Genomic DNA, 8,543 nt, shown 5'->3' with positions numbered 1-8,543 from the left:
CTCGTACAAGCCTCTATTAGGCTACATTTACACGACAGTGAAAAACGGACATCCCATGTCTGTTTTAATAAGAATGGTAATCTACGGGTTATTCACGCGGCCGTTGTTTTTTTTACGGCCGGTGAATAAAATAGAAAATGTTCTTTTTTTGTCGATATTCATGGGCCGATAACCCCCATACGATTGAAGGGGACTGTTTTTAACATCCGTTTTTCAGAAAGGCATTACATTTTAGGCTATAACGTGTATGTGAGGAAGCTCCTGTCTGGTCACTGTCCGTATAAATGGAAAGTTATAACTAGGGATGAGCGAACTTGTGTTTCAAGTTCAGTGTTCGGGTTATTTAAGAATTCTGTTATGGATTCCTCTACCACGGACCATAACTTATGGTACGTAGTAGCGGAATCCATAACGGAATCCTAGATAACCTGAACCTTGTACACCAAACTTGAAACACACCTTCGCTCATCCCTAGTTATAACTAAGCTTGGGTCGAGAGGGAACAGCGATACAGGAAAATGCACTGTGACACCACTTACCCTCTATCTGAACGGATCACTACTTTGCCAAAACAGTGCACGTGTGCCACACTGTCGGCATCGTGACCACTTTTGTCCAGTTAGCTGGTGAGCCTGGGGGTGTGCGGCAAAGGCTGAGGATGCAGCCTGGGAGTGTGCGCTGCTAGTTTCTGACTTCACGGAATCCTTGTACTGGCTCCGGTGCTCGGGATGAAGCAGGTAACGGACAACAAGCTGCTCACCAGTGCCGTGATCCAGGCCCTTTCCTGGGGGCAGGGGGTGGTGGGGGTTAATGCCAGAGCTGGTCTGTAAGTGAAGCTACTGCAGGTGAGCTCTTTGTGTGCCAAGCATGTAGGATGGTGGTGATGCGTTGCCCTCACTGGTCTCCTGTCCTTCAAGGTGTGGCAGGTTAGTGTGAGATGGGAAACAGCTCTCATTGTTTGAACACTGCTGCCTTCCTGTGACGTGCCTCTGAGATCCAGCCCCCTGGATCTCACAGGCTGGAAGCTGTATGAGTAATACACACAGTATTACTTATACAGCCAATGCATTCCAATACAGAAGTATTGGAATGCATTGTAAAGGGGAATAAACAAAAACAGCATTTTACCCAAATAAAGTTAAAAAAAATTGAGGAAAAAAAAAAGTATACATATTAGGTATCGCCGTGTCCGTATCGACCGGCTCTATAAACATATCACATGACCTAACGCCTCAGATGAACACCATAAAAAATAAAAACTGTGCTAAATAAACAATTTTTTGTCACCTTACATCACAAAAAGTGTAATAGCAAGCGATCAAAGTCACACACACCCGAAAATAGTGCCAATAAAACCGTCATCTCATCCCGCAAAAATCATACCCTACCCAAGGTAATCGCCCAAAAACTAAAATATGTATGGCTCTCAGACTATGGAAACACTAAAACATGTTTTTTTTTTTGCTTCAAAAATGAAATCATTGTGTAAAACTTACATAAATAAAAATAAAGTATACATATTAGATATCGCAGCGTCCGTGACAACCTGGTCTATAAAAATATCACATGATCTAACCTGTCAGACGAATGTTGTAAATAAAAAATTAAAACGGTGCCAAAACGGCTATTTCTTGTTACCTTGACTCTGAAAAAGTGTAATATAGAGCAACCAAAAATCATATGGGACATGGTGTAAAAAAAACTGTCCAGCAAAGCCTGCCTTACAAAAATCGTATGGCATTCCTTTCCTTCTGCGCCCTGCCGTGTGCCCGTACAGCGGTTTACGACTACATATGGGGTGTTTCTGTAAACTACAGAATCAGGGCCATAAATATTGAGTTTGGTTTGGCTGTTAACCCTTGCTTTGTAACTGGAAAAAAATTATTAAAATGGAAAATCTGTCAAAAATGTGAAATTTTGAAATTGTATCTCTATTTTCCATTAATTCTTGTGGAACACCTAAAGGGTTAACAGTTTGTAAAATAAGTTTTGAATACCTTGAGGGGTGTAGTTTATAGAATGGGGTCATTTTTGGGTGGTTTCTATTATGTAAGCCTCGCAAAGTGACTTCAGACCTGAACTGGTCCCTAAAAATTGGGTTTTTGAAAATTTCAGAAAAATTTCAAGATTTGCTTCTAAACTTCTAAGCCTTGTAGCATCCCCAAAAAATAAAAATCATTCCCAAAATGATCCAAAAATAAAGTAGACATATGGGGAATGTAAAGTAATAGCTATTTTTTTGAGGTATTACTATGTATTATAGAAGTAGAGAAATTGAAACTTGGAAATTTGCAATTTATTACAAATTTTGGTATTTTTTTCATAAATAAAAATTCATTTTTTTTACTTCATTTTACCAGTGTCATGAAGTACAATATATGACGAAAAAACAGTCTCAGAATGGCCTAGATAAGTCAAAGCATTTTAAAGTTATCAGCACTTAAAGTGATACTGGTCAGATTTGCAAAAAATGGCCAAGTCCTTAAAGGGGTTGTCCGGGTTCAGAGCTGGTTCACAGCTAGGGCAGAGCTAAAGCCCGCCCCTCAGAGCCGGTGATGTCACCGTACACACTGCTGGGCGGAAGTTACCGCCTGGCAGTGTGTTATTGAAAACAAAAAAGCCAGTGCCCTGCGCGATTTAGCGCAGGGCACGGGAGCGCATCGGAGCATGAGATGCTCCGATGCTAGCCTCAGGGGGGCTGTCTTGGTGAAAATAAGGGTATGTCCGGGTTCAGCTCTGAACCTGGACAACGCCTTTAAGTTGAAATAGGGCTGAGTCCTTAAGAGGTTAAACACAGCTAACAGACTGCAGATATTTGAATATTCAAAGGAGGTGGAGTTATGAGAACCTGCTAGAAAGGAGACAGCAGCCATCTTAGAAGCTGAGCTGAGACTGAGGAACATTGTGTGTGAGCAGAAAATCTCATGGATCCAGGAGTGAGAAGACCCCTCAATGACCACAGCTGCAGTGAAGCTGATCGTTGTCTAAGACCTGGATCCTGTCCAAGGAAAGGATGACTGTTTCCAGGAAGGCTGATAGGAGTTGAGGAATAAATCTGCATTCCTTGCAAGACCTCATGTTCGCTGGAGAGACTGGTTGTTCAGTTCAGAGTCATCAGCGGATGAAGAGCAGACCCGGGTCGATAAGATCGTGCACGCACCTCATTGCAGAGTTGGCGCCTAGAGACTTAGACTAGGTCGGTAGTTAGCTAGTTAGGGTCTCTGCTTTGTGTCAGGCCTAAAGTGTTACTACTGTTACTACAAGGACTCCATTACTAAAAGGGACATTGCACATTTGAGAGCTGATAAACACCGCAAAATTACCTCTGGTATCCAGCAGAGGGCGCCGTGCTGTGCAACACAGAGGTCTCAGCCTTTGGGCTGGGTATATGTAAATTTATTTTATGTTCTCAGAATTTGTGGTTGTGTTTATTACCACGTTAGTCAAATTTTGTTTTTGCAAAAGCTGGTGTCGGAGTTTCCTCGTTCGCGACTTCGCTGTATCCTGGGGAGCCCACCCCGGTACACTGGCTTACATTAGCTGGGGGGCTTGGACATATAAGCTACCACTTTAGGGGTGAAGGAGAAGGGGACAAGTGGACAGGAACTGCTCGTTCCCCACCTGCTTCTCATGCTTTCAGGGGACCCCCAGGCAACTTCACCACTAAAAGCTCTGATGTCCAGAAGGTTTTTAGATTTATGTGATGCTAATCCTTGGACCCCTGTGCCAAGAAAGGAGAGGAGACTGTATGGGCAATGGACACTTTATGCCTATACAGTGGGATATGTTGAAGCCTTGTGAGGTATATGTTGGGAGTCCTCCAGATATGTATGTTTCACATAGGAAAAAAAGCATAAACAGAGTCTTCTCCAACACCCCAAAAACATACTGAGACAAGGAGCACTGAGAGTGCTGGCAATATCTGTACAGTGCTGTGCATGTGTCAGACCAGGGATGGTGAACCTTTCACAGACCGAGTGCCCAAACTGCAACCCAAAACCCACATTTATCGCAAAGTGCCAACACGGTAATTTAACCTGAAAACTACAATCCAATCTTCCATGTACTTTATCATGTAGCTATAATATCCTGCCTACATTCAGTGCGCTGCCAATGTCGTCCATAGTGCGCCCTGCGCTGACCAATGGCAGGAAACGTCTTAGGCATATTGGTACACCATAGACTTTTTCCCGTGGGTGGGTCCGCACAGAGTGCCGTAGGTTCGCCATCACTGTGTTAAACTATGTTCACATGATGCTTTCTGCTTATATTTATCATACGCTGTAGGAAAGCTTACAGCACATATGCCAAAAGTATCCATAGGCTCCCAATGCAGGCCACAACAATGTCCTCATAGCCTCTATCGGGCTGATATGCATTGCCATACCCCCGACATACAGTCCTGATCAAAAGTTAAGACCACTTGAAAAATGGCAAAAAATCATATTTAGCATGGCTGGAGCTTAACAAGGTTCCAAGTAGAGCTTCAACATGCAACAAGAAGAAATGGGAGTGAGACAAAACATTTTTTGAGCATTCAATTTAATGAAAACAACGAATAAACTGAAACAGGCTGTTTTTCAGCTGATCAAAAGTTTAGGGCCATACCTAAAAAAAAAAAAAATAACCCCCCCCCCCCCCCCAAAACAGAAATCCAACTTCCAAACATGAACTCAGTAATAAGTAGCTCCGCCGTTATTGTTTATCACTTCAAAAATTTGTTTCGGCATGCTTGATGCAAGCGTTTCCATGAGGTGAGTGGGAACATTTCTCCAAGTGGTGAAGACGGCTGCACAAAGGCCATCTACTGTCTGGAACTGTTGTCCATTTTGTAAACTTCCCTTGCCATCCATCCTTAAAGGTTCTTAATTGGATTTAGATCAGGGGAACACGCAGGATGGGCCAAAAGAGTGATGTTATTTTCCTGTAAGAAGTCCCTTGTCCTGCGGGCATTGTGTACTGTAGCGTTGTCCTGTTGAAAAACCCAGTCGTTACCACACAGACGAGGGGCCTCAGTCATGAGGAATGCTCTCTGCAACATCTGGACATAGCCAGTGGCCGTTTGACGCCCCTGCACTTCCTGAAGCTCCTTTGTTAGGGTCCATTCACACGTCCGTTTTTTCTTTCCTGATCTGTTCCGTTTTTTCAGGAACAGATCAGGACCAGATCTGGACCCATTCATTTTCAATGGGTCCTGGAAAAAATCGGACAGCACAATGTGTGCTGTCCGTTTCCGTTGTTCCGTTCCGCATGTCCGTTTAAATATAAAACATGTCCTATTCTTGTCCTGAAAAATCGGATCCTGGTACAATACAAAGTCAATGGATCCGCAAAAAACGGATGACATTCGGATGTCATTCCGTATGTCATCCGTTTTTTGCGGATTCCGTTCCTGGAAACACATAACAATTTTTTTTTTTTTTTTTTTTTTTTTTTCAATTTTTTTTCAAAGAAATCCAAACAACTTTATTTGATTATTGAAATGTATACATGTTCCCGTTTTTTGCGGATCCGCAAAAAACGGATGACATACGGATGACATACGGAAACATTTTCAGGAACAACGGATCCGCAAAAAACGGACCGTTTTTCAGGATGAAAAAAAACAGGACGTGTGAATGGACCCTTACACTGAAGGAAAAAGCACCCCAGACCATTATGGCGCCCCCTTCCACTGTGGCACGTAGAAAACATCTTAGGTGGGATCTGCTTGTCATGCCAGTAACGTTGGAAACCATCAAGGTTAATTTTTTTTCTCATCAGAGAATAAAACTTTTTTCTACCTTTTGAATGTCCCATGTTTGCAAAGTCCAAACGAGCAGTTCTGTGGCGTTCAAGGAGATGTTTTTGAAGCCCTTCAGTCTCTGATGGTTATGGGGCTGCAGTCAGCACCAGTAAGGGCCTTAATTTAGGTCGAGGATTGTCCAGTGTCTTGACAGACAGCATAACAAAATAGCAAAAGACAGGTGCACTCTGCGGTATTACTAAATCCTCAAACTGGTTTTAAAATTGAGAGATTAGTCAACATGTCCTACGGTGTAGGACATGTCTAAGCCCGGGCACCGCGACAAGGTTTCTCAAGTAGCCCGGGACCTAACACTCTCCTACCTGTGTCAGTGGGCAAATACCAGGAGCCAGTGGGCAAATTACAGGAGCATAAGGCCGACTCACAAACAACTCACCAGTTACCTCCAGCATGTATCCATGCTTGCAATGGGAGGAGGGAGGAGTCTGCAAGTCCCACTCAAGACTGTCTGGTATGGCCCAGGCCTCACAGGTGCACCTAAATGTAGCCTGTAGATGGAAAACAGGCACATTTAAATTGGAGTTTATATACCTCCAGGAATCTCTATATATACACAAACTGAATGGAATGACGTGGTATAGCAGGAGGTGCTCAAACCCACATGCAGTCGTGCATATATATAGGGGAGCAAATCCTGCACTTGTGGCCCGTTGCTAATGGCAATCCCCAGCAAACATGCATACGGTGGAGGATGCCCGCAGCGAACCACAAGTACCACAATAGACAGACAGCCAATTGGATCCTCCGTCTCAGTGCTGATGAAATGTTTGTTGGGTCTTCCACTTGACTTTTTTGTTCCATAACCCTCAGGATCATTTACGAAATTCCAAATGACTGTCTTACTGCGTCCCACCTCAGCAGCGATGGCGCGCTGCGAGAGACCCTGCTTATGCTGTTCAACAACCCGTACCACGTTCAAAAAGGGAGAGTTTTTTTGCCTTTGCCATAACAACGTGTGACTACCTGACAGGAAATGACAATGAATCCACATCTTTGCACAGATTTGGCCTTGTGGTCCTAAAATTTGGATCAGCTGCAAAACAGCCTGTTTCAGTTTAATCTGTATTTTCAATTAATTGATTGAATGTTTGTCTCACTCCTATTTCTTCTTGTAGCATGTTGAAGCTCTACTTGGAACCTTGTTAAGATCCAACAATGTAAAATAAGATTTTTTTGCCATTTTTCAAGTGGTCTTAAACTTTTGATCAGGACTGTATATAATACTCCAACATGTACAGTATGTCTGGAAGGATCAGATGTGAACAGAGCCCTCTTCCTGACAAAGGCCACCTTCACATGAGTGTATTTGCAATCCGTATATGGCCTTGATTTTATGTACCGGAATCTGCTGCGAATGTTAATGTATAGGGCATATAATTTCTGTCAGTATTTGAAATCCGCAGCATGTCCCAAGTTTTGTGCGGATTTGGTTCCAAATATGCACATTATAATCTATGGGACTGCATCAAAAATGCAGGGAGGAAAGAATAAGCATGTAAATCCCGATAATATCCTGAAGAAAAACTGGTATTTCAACCATCATCTGAGCTGACATTATATCATCTGAATCCAAGCTGATGGTATATCATCTGGATCTGATGATGGTATATCAACCAGATTCCAAGCGTATTCTGGAGTCAGATTTCAATATGCTCGTGGGAACGCGGCCAAAAAGTATTTAAAGGAATTGTGTCAGCTAGTTTTAACCTATAGAACTGTTTACATGTGCTGCTAGATCACCACTAGCACGTCCACAATATACATTTTCCATAGCTGTAATTGCTTTTATTCAGTAAAAAAAAAAGAAGATTTTATCTATATGCAAATTAGGCTAGTAAGAAGCCCAAGGGGTTGTTACGAATGTTTCCGGAGCCCAGCCACGCCCACTGTGAAAAAGCCCAGCTCCGCCCTGCATTCTCCGAATCTCCTTGCTCCCCAGATGTCACACAGTTGAAGCGCTGTAATCTCGCCCATGCCAGCTAGTGCATGCGCAGTTCATTCCCTGAGGCTAATATCAACACAGAGAAGGAACACCATGCTGGCACTGACATGCAGCGTACTCGTGCATGCACAAGATTACGGTGCTTAAACTCGGGGGAGCAAGAAGGCGATTCAGAGGATGCTGGGCGGAGCTGTGCTCCTTCACAGTGGGTGTGGCTAGGCTCCTGAAATGTTCGTAACAGCCCCTTGTGCTCCTTAGTAGCCTCATTTGCATATATATAAAATAGTTTTATGGAAAATGTATATTGTGGACGTGTTAGTGGCAATCTAGCAGCACATGTAAACAGCTCTATAGGTTAAAGGGGTTCTACAGGTATTTTAAACTAATGATCTATCCTCTGTATAGATCATCAGCATCTGATCGGCGAGGGTCCGACACCCGGGACCCCCGACGATCAGCTGTTTGAGAAGGCAGCGGCGCTGGCAGTAGAGCTGCAGCCTTCTCGCTGTTTACTGCAGGCCCAGTGACATCACAACTAGTATCACTGCCCTGGGTGGAGCTAAGCTCTTCACTTGAATGGAGCTTAGCCCCAGCCCAGGCCAGTAATACTAGTCATGACGTCACTGGGCCTGCGGTAAACAGTGAGAAAGTCACGGCGCTACTGCCAGCACCGCTCCCTTCTCAAACAGCTGATCGGCGGGGGTGTCAGGTGTCGGGCCCCCAACGATCAGATGCTGATGATCTATCTAGAGCAGGCATGTCCAAAGTGCGGCCCTCCAGCTGTTGCAAAACTAC

The sequence above is a fragment of the Bufo gargarizans genome, chromosome 5, assembly GCF_014858855.1.
Source record: "Bufo gargarizans isolate SCDJY-AF-19 chromosome 5, ASM1485885v1, whole genome shotgun sequence".
NCBI classification, from domain to species: domain Eukaryota; kingdom Metazoa; phylum Chordata; class Amphibia; order Anura; family Bufonidae; genus Bufo; species Bufo gargarizans.
Note: the sequence above shows the minus strand (reverse complement) of the source record.